The 19,904-nt window shown below is 42.8% G+C and overlaps 1 protein-coding gene across 1 annotated transcript in view; it reads left to right on the forward strand.

Moving 5' to 3' along the window:
* The window catches only part of FAM168A (family with sequence similarity 168 member A), a 133,582-nt gene that overhangs the window by 30,881 nt on the left and 82,797 nt on the right, over positions 1 to 19,904 (forward strand).

A 19,904-nucleotide genomic window follows, 5' to 3' on the forward strand; every position in this document is an offset into this window, starting at 1 on the left:
TCACTGACCACGAAAAATTATTTGAATGCCTAGACCCAATCACAGATGAATACCCAACAGATCGAATTTGGACAAACTTCGCTATACTTACCGATGAAATCGTTGCCCAAGTGATCAGCAGGTTCGCCAAATCCCGCTGCAAACTAGACATATGTCCTAATAACCTAATAAAATCTACCCCCCCCCCCCCAGCGCTTCATAGCAGACCTCACATCACACTTAAACCACATGTTACTACATGGTCTATTCCCTGAGGATAAAGGAAACATACTACTCACCCCAATACCTAAGGATACAAAGAAAAAAACAAATGATATCGCCAACTACCACCCGGTAGCATCCATCCCTCTGATAGTCAAACTAATGGAAAGCATGGTTACCAAACAACTTACCAAATACTGAAATTTGAAATACTACATGAATCACAATCAGGATTCCGAGCCAACCACAGCACTGAAACAGTACTGATCACTCTCTTAACAAAATTCAAACAAGCAATTGCTACTGGTAGCAATATACTCCTCCTACAATTTGACATGTCCAGCGCGTTTGACATGGTAAACCACAAAATACTACTGAACATACTAGAATACTTTGGGATTGGCGGCAGCGTATTCAGCACGAACATTCCTGAACCTCCACTACCTTAGCTGCAAAGGACTAAAATATAAATCAACATATTCATCCAGCTTCTCATACATAAGCACGCAATTATGGAATGCACTACCAAACGCCATAAAATCAATGCATGAACAAACAAACTTCCGAAAATCACTAAAAACCAACCTGTTCAAAAAGGCATACCACAATTGATCCATCCTAATTACCAGACAAGGAAACCGATAGTAGGAATAGACAAAATGAATTTTAAACACTTGAATACCCCACCTACATTGTCAATTACTGAACTTTAACGCACTACCAGTTGACCTCTTACCCCGGAAAAATCTTTAACGATTGACTGCTTAATTCACTTGTACAAACTTTACTATAATACCACTATGTATTTCTTGATCCGGAACTGGCGATCGCCATTACGGTACAATGTAAGCCACATTGAGCCTGCAAATAGGTGGGAAAATGTGGGATACAAGTGCAACAAACAATAAATAATAAAATAATAATATGTGGACAGTTATGTGTATTGGAATTGCATTCAATTAGTGTGTATCCCTTTTCAACAATTGCGGTTTTTTTAGCCTTACCTCCACTTTCTAAGTAATTTCTCTTTTAGTTAACAACATTAAATAGATCTTTAGACTACACTGCTTTGTTTTTGAAATTCAAAGCTATGCGTAGACCCTTTTACGGCCTAAACTCTTATGATAATCCTGTAGCTATGTATAAAGTTCTAAAATTCTTATCTTTCTCTTCCTTACAGCTATGTTGAGAAATGTCCCTCTCATAAGTACTTGACTTATGAATTCTTAACCTCTATACATGCATTTAATTTGTACGTTCTATAAAGATCTTTATTCTGAACTCATTCCCTGTATTTCCATTTTTTCCAGTTTTCTCATACCTATGCATTCCCTCTGAGCTATCCAAAGTGTGCTTCACAGTTCATTTGCATTCCAGCTGCTGTTGCTGCTAAATTTATCAAATGAATAAGTTATCTTTTGTACTCTACACATTTAGGATTGAAACTGTTTGGGGATTTCAGGGGAGGGGGGACAGTAAAAATAATAAAAAGAAAGCAGTTTGACAGTAGTTCTCCTTTAAGCTTGTAGTAAAAACTGGATGACTCAAATGCTGCATAGGTTTACAATATTCCTAGGAAGTACTCCTACACACCACCTGGTGCAAAGAATTCTCAGACTTCAGTGAAATTGCAAGTCATTTATAAAATAGATTACTCAGTGTGGATTATTTTTTTATCTGTGGTTTCTATGGTCAAAAAACGTATTATGATAATCTCAGATTCTGTCTCCCGCTAATATGCAAGGTATGATCCAGTTTCTCCAATGTTTGAAAGTGTATAATCTGATCCGTCCTCACATCATAGATTCCTGCACATCATTAGTCAGGGTGAAAAGAAGTACTCTTAAACCAGCACATAGATACTAATGGAAGCCAAAGTCCAAGACAGACCAAAGGTTGGTTAGGTTTGTTGGTACTGAAAAAGGTTTGGAAGAATGAGTATCATCCTATATAATAATTCTTACCTCCAGCGTCTGTGCTTGGGACTGTGGCGCCCTGGGCTGGAGGGTTGTCCTGCGAGGCAGACACGCACGGACGTCACTGACATCAAGACAGCTGATTCCAAGGCAAGGGGAGGAGTAGGGAAACACACACAGCGTGTTTCCCTACTTCTCCTACGCCCGGAATCATCTGTCAACCCCCGCGCTACGGCCCCTCGAAACCCCCCCTTTCCACGAATCTGTCGACCCCCCCCCCCCCCCCGGAACGCCGAAAACCGGCCTCACCCCCCCCCCCCCCAGAACGCCGAAAACCGGCCCCCCCCCCCCCCTCCGCCGCTGTTGTGCACTACCTGTGCTGACAGCCGAAGTGTTGTTCTGCCCTTTGCATAGGTTCCTCAATCATCTTCTCAGAAAGTTTATCTGCGTGCGTCTGACGTCAGACGCAAGCAAGGAACTTCCAGACAAGAGATTGAGGAACCTACGCGAAGGGCAGAACAACACTTCGGCTGGAAGCACAGGTAGCACAACGGCTGCGGGGTGTGGCAGTTTTTCGCCGACCACGGGGGGGGGGGGTGGGATCGACAGGTTCACGGAAGGGGGGGTTCGAGGGGCCGTAGCACGGAGGGGGGGGGGAATTGCCTGCTTAAGGCTCCTCATCAGCATCCTTAACACAGACATCATGCTTCATATCACATAGTAAATTGAACATGTCATTTTAGTGAATTGCTGGTTTGGTAACTTAGGAGGTACCTCTCTCACTGCTAGTCTCATAGAACTTTGCAGGAATACTGACAGAAGGTGTGAGTGAAAATTAGTTCTATTTTCACATATGTGAAGAATTTTCCACTTCAAGCATGGTTATTTGGAAATCGGTAAGTTTAACCCAAGACTATCGAAGCCTTATGTTATCTTCTTGATTTATAATTTTTCTGTGATGATACATATAATTGGAAGGATAAACTTGGAGGCTAGTATTCATATCGTCTAATACATGGTGAAGCATAGTATGAGATAGATAGAAGGATTCTATGCTGTGCTTAGTGTTCGGTTTTCTCTGAATTGGTGATTTTGCCATTGGCCACTACTTCCTGCTTCTGGAGGAAGGGGCAAAGGAGAGAAAGTCAGGAAATGTGGTTACTAGGAGGATGAGCAACTAAGTGGATGATGGGCAAGAGGAGAATGATAGAGTGGATGGGGACGGCAAGGTGAGCAAATGCATGGGAGGGCAATGGCCAAGCGAAAGAGTAAGGGGGATTGCAAGGGACTGGGGCATAAGGATTGTAAGTGTCCTGTTTCTGCTATAGGTGAGCCCTTAGGTTCCCTGAGGCCCCGCAAGACCTCAGAGGACAGCCGCGCACCCCGAATCTTCACCCGCGGCGACCGCCGTTCACCAAGGGTTGAGCCCCCAGCTGCAGGCGGCCAGCAGGACTGCTGGAACCGCGGGGTGACGGCCGGCCTGGCTGGTAGTCAGCAACTCAGTCTCTGAAGGGCAGCTAGCAAGGACGGCTAGCACTGAAGAGGACACAGTCTCTGAAGACAGCTAGCAAGGACGGCTAGCACTGAAGAGGACACAGTCTCTGAAGACAGCTAGCAAGGACGGCTAGCACTGAAGATGGACTCAGCCTCTGAAGGTGGCTAGCAAGGACGGCTAGCACTGAAGATGGACTCAGTCTCTGAAGGTGGCTAGCAAGGACGGCTAGCACTGAAAAGGAACACAATCTCTGAAGAACCAACCCTCCGAGATCCACTGCGTCGGCTTCTGACAAAAGAAACGGAAGCACTGGAATCCTCCAGTTCCTCCGTTTAAAACTTGCGCCAATCCGCCCCCCCCCCCCCCCGGAAGAGGAGCCAATCACCCAATCCTGACAGACAGAGGGGTGCTTGATTGGCCGGCCTGCCCTGCAGGCGGAGTTTCAATGCCTCTCTCCCTTGATTCTGGACCCCTCCTTGATCCTTGAATAGTGCTTGGTATACTCCTAAATAATGCCTTAGAGCCACTTGATATCAGATGTTCTAAGTAACCAGTCTGTCCTGCATCAACATAAACTACATACACATATATGGAAACCTTGGCAACACTGATATCTATATAAATAAAATGTAAACGTTCATTTGTTCAAAATCTTAAATCTCCGAAAGTTCTTCACCGATTGCTTTCAAATTTGGACACAACGTTGCATTCGAATACCACGCATGTTTTTATATACCTACTATTATATAGATGTCACGCTGTCGTACTCTCGGAGCGGAAGCAGTGCGACAGTAATTGCAAATCAAACTGAGGAAGAACGGCCATCAAGGAACTAGCGAAACAGACAAAGAATGACTCAATATGTGCCAAGGAAGCAGCATAGCGAAGTGCAGCCAGACTTGACGATGCACGGTTGCGAGCACGGAGATTGCGTTCTGCCAGTCAGATCCTTTTTTACTAGTTACTTTGGATTTTCAATCATTATGTACATTGATTCCTCAACAGGAAGCTTTGCTTGAAATATTGGATGGCTTGCCCCCTCTGTCCGTTGCAGGTTCTGTTGTTTTTTTTAATGGCATTAATAAAGCTTGCCTCATGTAATAATATTTTATTTTTGGTAGATCTATCTTCAGTTGTCAGGAGTAGCTACGAGGGCTTCTTTTGCTCCCTCCATAACTAACCTGTACATGGCTGGTTCTGAAAAGCGGTTTGGGTCCGTCTTAATCCAGATTTCAGCATGTGCATTGCTGGTATAAATACATTTTCCTATATAGACAGTTACCCCTTACAAACTACGGAAGTTTATAACCTCTTCGAATCAGTGTCACCCTACTATCAGATTTAATGCATGAATCGTGCTTATGAAATCACATTTTTGGTATGTTAAAATGCGGTTAAGGATGGAGGGTTTTCTACTTCAGTTTACTTCAAACCTGGAGACAGAAATACTTTATTGTGTAGTAAGAGCATGCTCTCATATCACATGAGAAAAAGCTTGCCCTTCTCCTAGTTTCCTAGATATAGATGTGTTTGCAACCTCTGCTTCTACATATAAAGCATTGTGGGAGAATTGAAGCATAAAGTTTGTAAGAAGAGCATGCTCCCATATCCCATGAGAAACAGCTTGCCCTTCTCCCAATTTCTATAGATAAAGATACATTTGCAACTCTGCCTTCTACATATAAGAGCATGGTGGGAGAATTGAAGCATATATTTGTTGAGAGAGGTTATCTAAATAATTCAGTAAAGAAAGCTTTTAAGCAAACATTGTACAACAGTAGGGACCTGGCTACTTCAACTAAGCTGCAAGAATCATGGCAGAGAGTGTCTTGTGTCTACCCAATTCACTCAAGCATCTGCTAAGAGCACTAAATTTATCAGTAAAACATGGGAAGGGCGAAAATACATGAATGCTTCACCTGAGACGGTGTATGATTGTTTTTCATGCAACGCTAATCTTGCAGATAAACTCATTTACATGGTTAGATACGACATATTTATTTGTTGGGGCAAAACTGGAGGGACCGTACAGGTCTTTATCTGCCCAACATTTACAATGTTACTATCTGATGTCTGCAGTCTGTAGGTCTGCGAGGTCATTTTACTGTGTTTGTGTTTTATCTGTTTGGATAACTCAGAGGGGACTTCATTTCAATATGACAAATCCACAAAAAGTATGACGATTACTTGTTGGATAACCTGTTCCTCTGTATGTCATCTACATTATTCATTGCCCGTGACATTTAGTATGTGGGGCAAACTTCCTATGCATTTAAGACCAGGATTATTGAGCATCGGCACTGTTACCTCAGGGAAAATAGAGGAGCATTTTTGCGGCACTGCTTGCAGCGTAAGCATGTATTTCAAGAACTGCAATGCATGGTGATTGATCAATTATGTCTCATATCATAAGGGTGGCATCAGACTAGGGCTGTTCAAATTAAAATGTTCAATCATATAGTGGGGCACAATTAAAATTTTAATCACGTGGTTGGGAATTTTTGGGGGGCGTGTGGTTGATCACATGGTCCAAGTGTAAACTAAATGTAGCATGTGCACATAGTTGTTTACATTTTTTATTGATCCTAAACATAATAACTTTGATTCCAGGTTCCTTAAAAGAACACAGTTTCTTCAAGCATGTGAAAGGTAGTTCTATAAGCTTGTACATAGAGACACGTGTGTCAATTAAGCACCAAAAGTGGCTGCCTTGAATATGTTTTTTCTGGATTTAGCTGACAGTAGTAGCTGTAGGTGAGCTACATTCAGGTACACTAGGTATTTCCCTTGTCCTCAGGTGAATTATAATCAAATTTTGTTTATTCTTGGCCCCAGTAATTTTTATTGGGATACCATTGGGAGCTATGAAAACCACAGCCAATGAAACATAAGACAAAAGAGCCATACTGGGTCAGACCAATGGATCCATCTAACCCAGTATATCTGTTTCTAACAGTGGCCAAGCCAGGCACAAGTACCTGGCAGCACACCCCTAATCGTGGCAAATTCATGCTACCAATCCCAGGGCAAGCAATTGCTTCCCACTGTTTGTCTCAATAGCAGACTATGGACTTTTCCACTAACATATATGCCAGCATACCAACACATTACACTTCACACATTCAGATCTAATTTTGTACTTGTGGCAATGGAAGGTTAAGTGACTTCCCCAAAATCACAGGGACCAGCAGCAAGATTTGAAGCTGGCTTTGCTGGTTGTCAGCCTGGTACTGTAACCACTAGTCTACCCCTCCACAAAGCTACAGAACTCCCTGTTAGAGGTTTGGGGCCAGGTGAGACACATGTGTTTCTACCCAAAACCACCTTATAGCAGGAGACATCAACCTGCACCTTGAGGATACTAACCTAACAAACGTATGTGAATGCAAGGACTTCCTCCAACTATGGGAGCTTCACTGGCCGAATATGCAACCCACCCATATTAAAGGACACACATTAGAAATCATTACATACAAATTCTCATCAGAACTAAATCTCGCACTAACAGACACAAAACAGCTATACCATGGTCCGATCACTACAAAGCAAACCTTTCCCTCCACTGGCGAACAAAAGACTCACAACATAAACAAGAGCAACTAACCTACACCACGAGAGGCAAAATAGACCCGCTAACATTTTGGCAACAATTCTATAACAACGAATGGACATCACCAACAGACTCGCCCCAATTTCTCATGAATGGGACAACAGATGCAGAATCATATTGGACAACATAGCACCACTTCAAACCAGAACATCACACAGAAAAAACTCAATACCATGGTTTAATGAAGAACTGAAAGAATTAAAACACAAGTCAGAAGATTAGAACGAGCCTGGAATAAGAAAAGAGTGATTCTACACTCAGCGACTGGAAACAACTACAAAAAAACAAATATACCATCAGACAAACTAAAATATCTATTATAAAACCAAAATCGGACCAGACTACAAGGATACACATAAACTCTTCCAACTCGTAAACAAACTACTAAATACCACACCGATTACCTCTAACAACATAGACACCCCATCAGCAAACAATCTTGCGAATTACTTCAAAGAGAAAATCATAAAACTACGACTCATGATACCCACCAACGTAACTGACTATGTAAACCTTCTTGAGTGTTTAGATCCAATACCTAGGGAATTTCCAGCAGACCGATCATGGACCAATTTTGACACACTCTCAATCGATAACATCTCCTAAGCGCTTGGAAGATACCGCCAAATCGCAATGCAAATTAGACATCTGCCCTAATAACCTCATAAGATCTGCCCCACAACAACTCAAAACAGACCTCACGAGTCACCTGAACATGCTGCAAAATGGTCTCTTCCCAAAGGATAAAGGAAATATTTTGCTTACTCCTACCCAAAGACGCAAAGAAAAATACAAATGACTTAACCAACTATCGTCCAGTAGCATCTATCCCACTGATAACCAAACTTATGGAGGGCTTGGTGACAACACAGCTCACTAACTACTTAAATAAATTCTCAATTCTTCACAAATCTCAGTCAGGTTTCGGTCGAACCACAGCACTGAAACAATTAAACAAACAAATGCAACTGGCAACAACATACTTCTCTTACAATTTGACACGTCCAGTGCCTTCGACATGGTCAACCATGGGATATTACTACATATCCTAGAATACTTTGGAGTCGGAGGTAACGTTCTCAACTGGTTTCAAGGATTCCGGACCACAAGATCATACCAAGTAACAACTAATGCGGCAATATCTGGCCCATGGACACCTGAATGTGGAGTCCCTCAAGGATCCCCCCCTCTCACCAACCCTCTTCAACCTAATGATGACACCCTTAGCCAAGCTACTAGCCGATCAAAACCTCAATCCATACATATATGCAGATGATGTCACGATCTACATGCCGTTCAAACATGATCTAAAAGAAATCACCAACGACGTCAATCAAAGTTTCCAAATCATGCACTCCTGGGCTGATGCATTTCAGCTAAAACTTAACGCAGAAAAAACACAATGTCTTATACTCACCTCACAACATAACACAAGTAAATTCACCACCAAAAATATACCTAACTTTTCCCTTCCCGTCTCAAACACTTTGAAAATTCTTGGAGTTACCATTGATCGAAATCTCACACTCGAAAACCACATGAAGAATGCAACGAAGAAGATGTTCTACTCCATGTGGAAACTCAAAAGAGTAAAACCTTTCTTCCCAAGAGCCATTTTTCGCAACCTGGTACAGTCAATGGTACTAAGTCTCCTGGACTATTGCAACGCACTCTACGTCGGCTTGTAAAGAACAGACCATCAAGAAACTTCAGACAGCCCAGAATACCGCAGCCAGACTCGTATTTGGAAAAACAAAATATGAAAGTGCAAAACCCCTAAGAGAGAAACTGCACTGGCTCCCACTTAAAGAACGTACTGCATTCAAGATCTGCACGATTGTTCATAAAATCATTTACGGAGACGCCCCGACCTACATGCTAGATCTTGTGGACCTACCTCCCAGAAATGCAAAAAAGATCTGCCAGCACGTTTCTTAATCTACACTTCCCCAACTGTAAAGGTTTAAAATAAAGACTAACACATGCATCCAGCTTTTCCTACATGAGCACGCAGCTGTGGAATGCACTACCAACTAACTTGAAAACAATTAACGATATAATTCACTTTCGCAAATCTCTTCAACAAGGCCTACCACGAGAATCCATAGCTTAATTATAACACTTCACCACTTTTCCCTTTTCTGAACGTCTTCCTTCTACACTGTTTGCCTAGCTCTTTTTGTCATCCTCGATCTCTTTGTAACACCAATTGTATCTCTACCCTGGAATGGCGATGCCATAACAGATCTTTGTAAGCCACATTGAGCCTGCAAATAGGTGGGAAAATGTGGGATACAAGTGCAATAAATAAATAAATTAAATAATTTCATTTTCTTCTGTTGTTGTTTCTTGGGAGATGGAAGTAAAGGTCTAAGGCTTGAAGTTTCCGCAGCAAGCAATTGTTTGATGGAAACCCAAGTATCATCTTCACATTCTGTATGCGTGAGAAATGTCAACTGCTTGAAGTGCACATCCAAAGCACATGCTATGGACAAAAACTTAGCACTGAAACTCTGCTTGTGCCTTCTAAGCTCTGCACAAAATGTCTCCTTAAAGCGAATTATGTATGCAGGATCATCATCAGATATGGTAAACTCACACATCAAATGGCAAATAATAGGTAGAACAACTAAACAGGATACATATTTCTCACCACCAAAGTGTTCTGTGGCAAATGTTATGGTTCGAGCACTTTACAAAGTTTTTCAATCTTCTCCCATTCTGCCTTTAAGAGTGCGGGTGAGTTTTTTTTTTTTGCTCTGCCAAAATTGACATTACTGGCTCCTTGTGTTTCAGCAGGCGTTCCCACATATCAAAGGTACCATTCCATCTTTTTGGCACATCTTGGATCAACCGACTTCAGGCAGTTCTGTTAATCGCTGCATATTGAAGTTTCTCTTAAGTTTGTCTGTGGTGAGCTTCCACATGGTATTCTTGAAGGTTGCTTATCATCCGCACTACAAGCAGTCAGTTTTAAACTATACTCTCTGGTCTTATCTTTCTTGAACAGTATCTTGTATACATTTATCTATCCTTTTCATAAAGGGATGAAATATGCATAGATATTACATATTGTGTTCCTCGTATTAGTAAAGGTTTTAGATGGTAGCAGTTTTTCTCCTGGGCAGGTTTTTAACCCCCTATTGCCTTGGGTACAAACTTAGGGGTCAATAAAAGGGCCCGTAAGTTTATTACTGTTTGTTTATTTTATTCTGACACTGGGATGAATGGAATTCTTAATTATGTTGCTGCTTGCATTATTGTAAATTACTGACCTCATGGTAGAGACAGTTAATAGTATTACTATTCTTTTAACAAGTGTGCCAGCCATATTTACCACAGAAGTAAACCCCTCCACTCAGCTGCTTTCAGTATTGTGCGGACAGTAGCAAACACGTAGACTATTCATTAACCACACATGTTTGCCCAGGGTACTTTCTGCATTCGTCCCTCAGATTGTAAACCCTTTAGGGACAGTACCTGAATGTAACTCACCTTGAGAATCCAACTGGCTTAGGTGTACCTCCAGGAGAGGGCAGAGGAGCTCTGTACTTGCGCCCATGCAACCTTATGGTGGGAGAGTAGCCTAATGCAGTTCTTTTCAATTCTCCTGGAAGAACACCAAGCCATTCAGTTTCTGTATTACCCAATGAAAGATTTATCTCGTGCCTATTCATTGTGGTGATCCTGAAAACCCAACTGGCTAGGTGTACCTCCAGGAGAGGATTGAAAAGCGCTGGCCTATTGGATAGAGCAGTGGGCTGAGAACCAGAGAGGCAAGAGTTCAAATTCCACTGACACTGTGTGTGATTTTGGGCAATTGATTGCCTCGGTACAAAATTAGATTATTAAGCCATCGAGGGACAGGGAAATACGTTGTCTACCTAAATGTAAACAAGCCTTGAACTACTGTCAAAAAGGCAGTAAGCTGAATCTTCTTGCAGTATTTCAAAGGTTTTCAGTCATATTTGTATAGGTTAGGCAGGAAGCACCAAAGTTCTACACCTATTTCCAAGATGGTGCACCAAACTTTGAAAAGAGTAATTTGGCGGACCGCCTTTCCCCCTACTGTTCATTTCCCTATTTAAGATTACAAATTCCCTTAGTGCTTTCCGGCTGTCTAGACACTATATTGTCAGTTTTTAGCTAATTCTTGGCCTACGTCAATAGTTCTCTAACTTCTCCAAGACGATCCCTAGCCAGTCAGGATACCTGCAGTAAATAGCATGATTTAAATTTCAGTACCTGCTCTTACTGCATGCAAATTTAGCACAGACGTTTCCTTGTGGTTTTGGCTCCTTCAGGACAAGTTTGGAAGCCACTTGTCTAATTTTTGGCACACACAAAAATTGCCTCCTAGTCAAGTTATCATGATTATATTGTTGTAAGTTGAATTAGTTTCTTTAGTATTTGATTACGGATACATTTTCAAAAACAGTATCCCAGTTTTCAAATGTTGGCACAAAATAGATCTTCAAAAGTCAGGTTTCTGTACTTGAGTCCTAGATTAGTAAGTATGTTGGAAGTAGAATTTAGTTGAATGGATATAAATTTTCAGAAATGTTACATAAGCAAATGTAATGTCATTTCCTTGTCACTTGCAGCAGATGAATCCAGGAACTAGTGGGGTTAAGTACGCCTACCAGCAGGTGGAGATAGAAGTAACAAACTAAAGGCAGTGATGCCAGACGGCCAGCTCCTTCCTCAGTTAGTATGTCTCTATCTCAGCAGGTGGTGGACGGCTTTTTCCTCCATCTCCTGGGCCCGAGGCTCTGAGGGTTGCTCCTGGGCCGGTGGCCAGTTTGAGCCGGGATGGTGGACTGGTGGTGTCCCCTTTGGCAGCATACGAAGTTGCTGGGTCCCTGCTGCCCCTCAAATTCCCTCTGAACAGGCTTTTGCTATTCCTTTCCTTCCTGTTTGTTTCTGCCTCCTCACTAAAAAAAAAAAAAAAAAGAGAACCATAGAATTTATTTAAAAGAGAAACACAGAAGCACATGGAAGTGTGTTTTTGCTGAGAGCAGGTTTGCGACTTGGCTGATAATCGTCTGGGAGTTGCGAGCAGTCGTGAATGCGCTGCGGAGTTTTCAGGACCTTCTGCAGGGGCAGGCGGTTCGTGTATTCTCGGACAACACCACGACAGTGGCCTACATCAATCGGCAGGGGGGCACTCGCAGTCTTCCCTTGGCAGTGGAAGCATTTCATCTTTTAGTATGGGTGGAAGCGCATGTTCAGAGTCTGTCGGCAGCGCACATTGCGGGTCAAGACAATGTTCAAGCAGATTTTCTCAGCCGGACTCTTTTGGACGCTATGGAATGGACGCTGTCGGACTCAGCTTTTCAGCTGATCTGTCAACGTTGGGGAAGACCAGTAATGATCTCATGGCCATGGCTTGCAATGCCAAAGTTCCCCAGCTCTTCAGCCCGGAAACAGCAGCCAGGATCCGCAAGATTGGACGCTCTTCTCCAGCCATGGCCGGAACAACAGCTACTGTATGTTTTTTCTCCGTGGCTTCTGATAGGGAGAGTTCTTTGCCACATAGGGCGGCATCGGGGGCCGGTCGTTCTAGTGGCCCCAGACTGGCCCCGACGGCCGTGGTTTTGCGGATCTCGTTCGAGCACTCTCAGAGCCACCATTGCGACTTCCGGTGACTCCCGATCTGCTGCATCAAGGGCCAGTTCAGATGGAAAATCCCTCCCGCTTTGGTCTTATGGCCTGGCTATTGAGAGGCGGCAGCTGAGGAAGAAAGGGATTTTCAGGACCAGTCATTGCCACTCTTTAGGGGGAACGGAAGCAGTCTACTTCAGCAGTGTGGAAAGCGTTCTCGGCGTGGTGTGCTTTGCATGCTGAATCGCCTTTTCGGGCGGGTCATTCCAGTTATTCTGGAGTTTCTTCAGGATGGTCTTCAAAGGGATTGGCATATAATTCCCTTTGAGTGCAGGTGGCCATGCTAGCTTGTTTTAGGGGCAAACTGGACAGTTCCTCTTTAGCAGCTCACTCTGATGTTGGTCAGTTTCCCTACGCGGGGCTCTTCGGCTTCGGCCTCCTCTGTGGCAGCCGTGCCATTTGAATGTGGTACTGCAAGGCCCTCCAGGCCCCACCGTTAGATCCTTCTCAGAAACCTTATTCAACGGCTCAAACCACTTAAGACAGTGTTTTTTGATGGCCATTGCTTCGGCTAGGAGGTTTTCTGAAATTCAGGCTTTTTGTCTTCCAGAGATCTTTTTTTGCAGTTTTCTGAAGCACGGGTGTCGATCCAGACGGTGCCGTCGTTTCTACCTAAGTGGTTTTCGGCTTTCCCATGTCAATCAGGCGTTTATCTTCCGTCGTTTCGAAGAGAGGGTTATCCGGGGGAGTTTGCCTCGCTACGTTTTCCTGGACGTGCAGAGAGCCTGTTTCGGTACTTGCAGATCTCTTAACGAGTTTTTGACGCTCGGATCATCTCTTTGTGCTCTTGTCAGATCGAAAAGAGGTGAGGCGGCTTCTAAGGCTTCCATTGCTCACTGGATTAGGGAAGCCATTGGAGCGGCGTATCTGCTACAAGGGCGGGCATCTCCAGTGGCCCTGAAGGGGCATTCTACTCTGACAGAGCGGCTTTCTTGGGCGGAGACGTTGGCCTTATCTCTGGAAAGATTTGTCGGGCGGCCTACTTGAGCGTCCCGTCATGCTTTTGCGAAGCATCACAGGCTAGACGTGTCTGCTCAGGAGGATGCGAGTTTTGGGGTGGGAGTGTTGGCGCGAGGAGCGTCGGCTTCTCACCCTACTTAAGGAATGCTTTGGTACATCCCACTAGTTCCTGGATTCATCTGCTGCAGGTTGACAAGGAAGGTAAAATTATGTCTTACCTGATAATTTTCTTTCCTTTAACGCAGCAGATTAATCCGGATCCCTCCCTAGTTCAGCCGACAGTTTTTTTTATTTTCCGCGCAGTGTGGCTATTTTTTCCTTCCGGGTTCTCTTTTGCAGAGTTCAGACAGATATGGGAACACGGAAAGGATTCCGACTTCTGGATCAAGTTGCAGTTATTTCGAAGTTCTTCTTTGGTTCTCTGTTTTTCATAGTGAGGATGGTTTCTGGTTGTTATTGGTTTCATATTTTTGGCCTTGGCAAATGCTTACGAATGGACATACTAACTGAGGAAGGAGCTGGCGTCTGGCATCACTGCCTTTAGTTTGTTATCTCTATCTCCACCTGCTGGTAGGCAGACACCCCACTAGTTCCTGGATTCATCTGCTGCGTTGAAGAAAATTATCAGGTAAGACATAATTTTACCTTGTGTCTAGTTCTGTACTGTGTTTTAAATAATATAAGTAGGAAACAGTTTGTCTGATAGTATTTCAAGTTCTTTAATTTTCAACATCTATTTTACTCCCACTTTATATAAATATTGTGTGTAATCTTTGACTGAATGGTATTTAAAGATGCTTTGGAATTCCTCAAGAGGCTTATTTATTCCAACACAACTTCTGGGATGTTGTAAATATTGAGAAATTATACATTTTTATTTTCTTTTTGTAATGAGTATAGTTCTTGATTTAAATGATAAATTTGTTTGCCCTTCTTGCATGATCCACGTTTATATCTGTGTTTTCTACCGTCTTAGCATTGCTATTTATACAGACCTCTTTTCGTATTTTGTGGATAGGGAGACCCTCTAGTGGTTTTACTAAAGTACTGTACTTTGAATTATAAATACCCCTGCAGATTCCAGAACAAGGGGATGTAATAAAGGAGACCAATTTTGGAGGGAAACTGTGACTGGTATAATCACAGTTTCCCTCCAAAAACGGTCTCCTTTATTACACTGTTTGAGTTCTTTGTCTTTGGCTCCTGCTTCCCCAGCCGTCATACCACAGAGTGAAAGGAGTGATTTTGGCTCTCGAATCCCCAGACATTGACCAAATTCTGGAGGGGATTGAGAACTTGGCTATCCTAGCCGTTGTGCCAAATGGAGTAAAGAAGAGATTAGCAATAACAGGGTAACTGAGACTTCTGCAACTTGTCTGAAGGTAGCAGCTGGAACAGAGAACTAGCCCGCCACCACTTCTGAGAAGGAGCACTTGAAGAGCAATCTGAGAAGTGGAATGGGACACAGAGGATATCCGAGGGACCTGCAAGAAAAGAAGGCTGATAGTGGTGCTCCCATTTGGAGTAAAGAGATAAGAGGAGTCTCTCAGAAGTGGAGAGTCCCAAAGAAACAAATAAGAGAATGTAAATGTCTGTTAATTTTGTTTTCTGCCTCTGCCTTTAGTTTTTGCTGTTGTGATTTTTTTTAATTCCTTTTGCTTAATGACTCTACTTTAAGTAAACGCTGGTTCAGAACCCAAATTCTGGCCCAGACTGAGTTATTGTATGCAAATGAAGTATGGATTGTTTTGCCAAATGCATCCCCCAGTGATTACTAGTCCAACCTGGGACCTACCAACAAAATAAAATATTTCATGTAAAACTGATCCAGGCAGGAAGGTGTTACATATGTGTGATGCTCCCTCTTTATGTTTTGGCCATAGAGAGGTCCCAATAGAAAATAAATTCACTCTGAGCACAAATACAAATATTACATGCAGGTTCTTATACCTGAAATGGAGGGAAGACAGTGTCTTGCAAGATGCATTGCTCTGTGCGCTACTGATGTATCCCCAGTGTCTTCCATTTTTAACACCGTCCTACAGATTTTATTGGGAGCTGCAGCACCTACAAAGCATTTCCTAGCCCCAACACTCGCATCTGAACCCAGAGAACAATAGACTTTCGTCTGTGAAGCAACTCCAAGTAGTACAAATATGTACCTTAAACTTCTGTATAATGCATATAGATGTGATCATGTAATATAAGTGGTTTGGATTATTTTAACATTGCGTGTTTGGGTTGCCTGCTTCCCAGTGCAGATTGCACAAAATTCTGCAGTTTGCCTTTTTGTATGTATTGTTTAAAAATGAACATTTTACTCCCTATTTGAAGATGTTGCGTTTGTTGCCAGTGGCTTATCGCATAAAGTTCAAATTGTTGTTGATTGGTCATCAAGGACTGTATCATGACTCTTCATACTACGCTCACTCCAAATTACAACGATGTGGGTCCATCTCAACCTTTGCGTTCAGAGAACACTGAGACGGGTGGGTGCCATTAGATAACAGAGCTTTCTTAAAGCCAAGGGGGGAAGGAGGAAGAAGGGTCGGTCATGTCGGGGGGGGGGGGGGGGGGGGGGGGGGATTTGTCACTACAGTACTGATAGAATTGAAAAATGAACTTGCAGAACTATTGTTAGTAATATATAATTTATCTTTAAAATCAAGCATGGTACAAAGTAGTACCTCATGAAAGACTCCAGAGGAAACTGGAGAGTCATGGGATAGGAGATAGTGTTCTATTGTGGATTAAGAACTGGTTAAAGATAGAAAACAGAGAGTAGGGTTACACGGCCAGCATTGTCAATGGAGAAGAGTAGATAGTGGGGTTCCCCAGGGGTCTGTGCTGGGACCGCTAATTTTTAACATATTTATAAATGATCTAGAGATGGGAGTAAATAGTGAGGTAATTAAATTTGCTGACGACGAAGTTATTCAAAGTTGTTAAGTCGTAAGAGAATTGTGAAAAATACAAGAGGACCTTACGAGATTGGGCAGATGATGTTTAATGTGAGTAAGTGCAAAGTGATGCACGTGGGAAAGAGAAACTCGATCTATAGTTACGTAATGCAAGGTTACACATTGGGAGTCACCAATCAGGAAAGGGATCTAGGCTTCATTGTTGATGATACGTTGAAACCCTCTGCTCAGTGTGCGGCGGCGGCCAAGAAAGCACATAGAATGTTAGATATTATTAGGAAAGGAATGGAAAACAAAAATTAGAATGTTATAATGTTATAGCGCGCCTTTGTATTGCTCCATGGTGCAACCACACCTCGAATATTCTGAGCAATTATGGTCACCATATCTCAAATAAGATACAGTGGAATTAGAAAAGGTACAGAGAAGGGTGTTGAAAATGGTAAAGGGGATGAGACTACTTCCTTATGAGGAAAGGCTAAAGTGGCTAGGGCTCTTTAGCTTGGAGAAAAGGACCGGCTGAGGGACATATGATAGAGGTCTATAAAATAATGAGTGGAGTGGAACAGGTAGACGTGAATAGTTTGTTTACTCTTACCAAAAAATACTAGGACTATGGGGCACACAATGAAGTTACAAAGTAGTAAATTTAAAACTAATCTGAGAAAATATTTCTTCACTCAACGTGTAATTAAACTCTGGAATTCCTTACCAGAGAATGTAGTAAAAGCAGTTAGCTTAGCGGGGTTTTAAAAAGGTTTGGATACTTCCTAAAAGCAAAGTCCATAAACCATTATTAAAATGGACTTGGGAAAAATCTACTGCTTATTTCTAGGATAAGCAGCATAAAACATATTGTACTGTTCTGGGATCTTGCCGGGTACTTGTGACCTGGATTGGCCACTGTTAGAAACAGGATGTTGGGCTTCATGGATCTTTGGTCTGTCCCAGTATGGCAATACTTATGTTAGGGATTGGGGTCGATTATGTCGGGGACGGACGGACACTTTTTAAATTTATTTTATTATTGTGGGCAGGAGAGACAAGTAGGGCTGATAGAGTACCAGAAATGGAGACTGCTGGAGGGAGGGAAGACAGGGCCAATGAAGACTGCCAGGAATTTATTAAAAACTTTTCCCTTCCTGTCAGTGTGAGAGCCAATCACCATTCATGCACTGACAGGAAGTGGGACATTTTGCAATAAGCTTTGGATTATTGCTGCGATTTTAAAAATGGCAGTAATTTGCACGCTCATTGATTATTGCATCCTGGTGGTAACTTTTTTGTGAGAGTTTCATGATAGAGCCATGCGGTTAGTGGCTCTAATATACCGCTTTCTGCATTGATCCCTTATTAAATTAAAACAAATTATATGGTATTTATAATCTTACAGGAAGACTCTGAAATCACTGTGATGGTTCACAATCAGCATATGAAAGAAAAATGATAAAATAGACAAAATCAGATTCTATAAAACAGAACTGGAAATGGTTACACATCTCATTGCTGCTTGTGATATGCCTGCCTGCATACACGTCTCCTGGCATTAGAACAATAAGACAATACCACTAGAAACTGTGCAAACACTATTACCTATCTATAACAAAAAAACACAACAAAAACCATTGGTATCACAACCCTAAGAGAACTATGGAGTATACAGAAGCTGTGATCATCTGTGACATTTCCATTACAAATGAAAAAAGTTTGATGCAACAAAATTGGATATAGTGGTATAGAGCAGCATGTCCCAAGTTGGTCCTGGAGTACCCTCTTGACAGTCAGGTTTTCAATATATCCACAATGAATATGCATGAGATTGATATACATATATTGCCTCCATTGTCTGCAAATCCCTTTCATGCATATTCATTGTGGATAACCTGAAAACCTTACTGGCAAAGCGGTACTCCAGGACTGACTTGGCAAAACACTGGTACAGAGGAAGAACACAAGTGCAACATTGCTAATAAGTCGTGTCGTAAGGTCCTCTTGTATTTTTCACAATTCTCTTACGACTTAACAACCTTGAATAACGGGGACAGTGCTGGGCAGACTTATACGGTCAGTGCCAGAGCTGGTGGTGGGAGGTGGGGATAGTGCTGGGCAGACTTATACGGTCTGTGCCAGAGCCGGTGGTGGGAGGCAGGGATAGTGCTGGGCAGACTTATACGGTCTGTGCCAGAGCTGGTGGTGGGAGGCAGGGCAGGCTGGTGGTTGGGAGGCGGGGTTAGTGCTGGGCAGACTTATACGGTCTGTGCCAGAGCCGGTGGTGGGAGGCAGGGCTGGTGGTTGGGAGGCAGGGATAGTGATGGGCAGACTTGTACGGTCCTGTGCCAGAGCCACTGGTTGGGAGGCGGGGATAGTGCTGGGCAGACTTACACGGTCTGTGCCCTGAAAAGGACAGGTACAAATCAAGGTAAGGTATACACAAAAAGTAGCACATATGAGTTTATCTTGTTGGGCAGACTGGATGGACCGTGCAGGTCTTTTTCTGCCGTCATGTACTATGTTGTCGTCAACAAATTTAATTACCTCACTATTTACACCCATCTCTAGATCATTTATAAATATGTTAAAAAGTAGCGGTCCCAACACAGACCCCTGGGGAACCCCACTATCTACTCTTCTCCATTGAGAATGCTGGCCGTTTAACCCTACTCTCTGTTTTCTATCTTTAACCAGTTCTTAATCCACAACAGAACACTATCTCCTATCCCATGACTCTCCAGTTTCCTCTGGAGTCTTTCATGAGGTACTTTGTACCATGCTTGATTTTAAAGATAAATTATATATTACTAACAATAGTTCTGCAAGTTCATTTTTCAATTCTATCAGTACTGTAATGACAAATCCCCCCCCCTCCCCCGACATGACCGACCCTTCTTCCTCCTTCCCCTTGGCTTTAAGAAAGCTCTGTTATCTAATGGCACCCACCCGTCTCCCTTATGTGACTTAAAAATTCTCTGATGTTCTAATGGCATCCAAAAATAGGCAAGGAAAACAGGTCTATTCTCTGATTAATATGTAAGGGTGTCCTAGTGGCAAACGCTAGGAATTTTTAGTTTAGTTTTTGAGTCCGTGGGAGAGGAGGATCATATCAGGGGCTCAAGGGTGCCACTAGACACCAGGGAATA

Source organism: Microcaecilia unicolor, chromosome 4, assembly GCF_901765095.1.
Source record: "Microcaecilia unicolor chromosome 4, aMicUni1.1, whole genome shotgun sequence".
Lineage (NCBI taxonomy): Eukaryota > Metazoa > Chordata > Amphibia > Gymnophiona > Siphonopidae > Microcaecilia > Microcaecilia unicolor.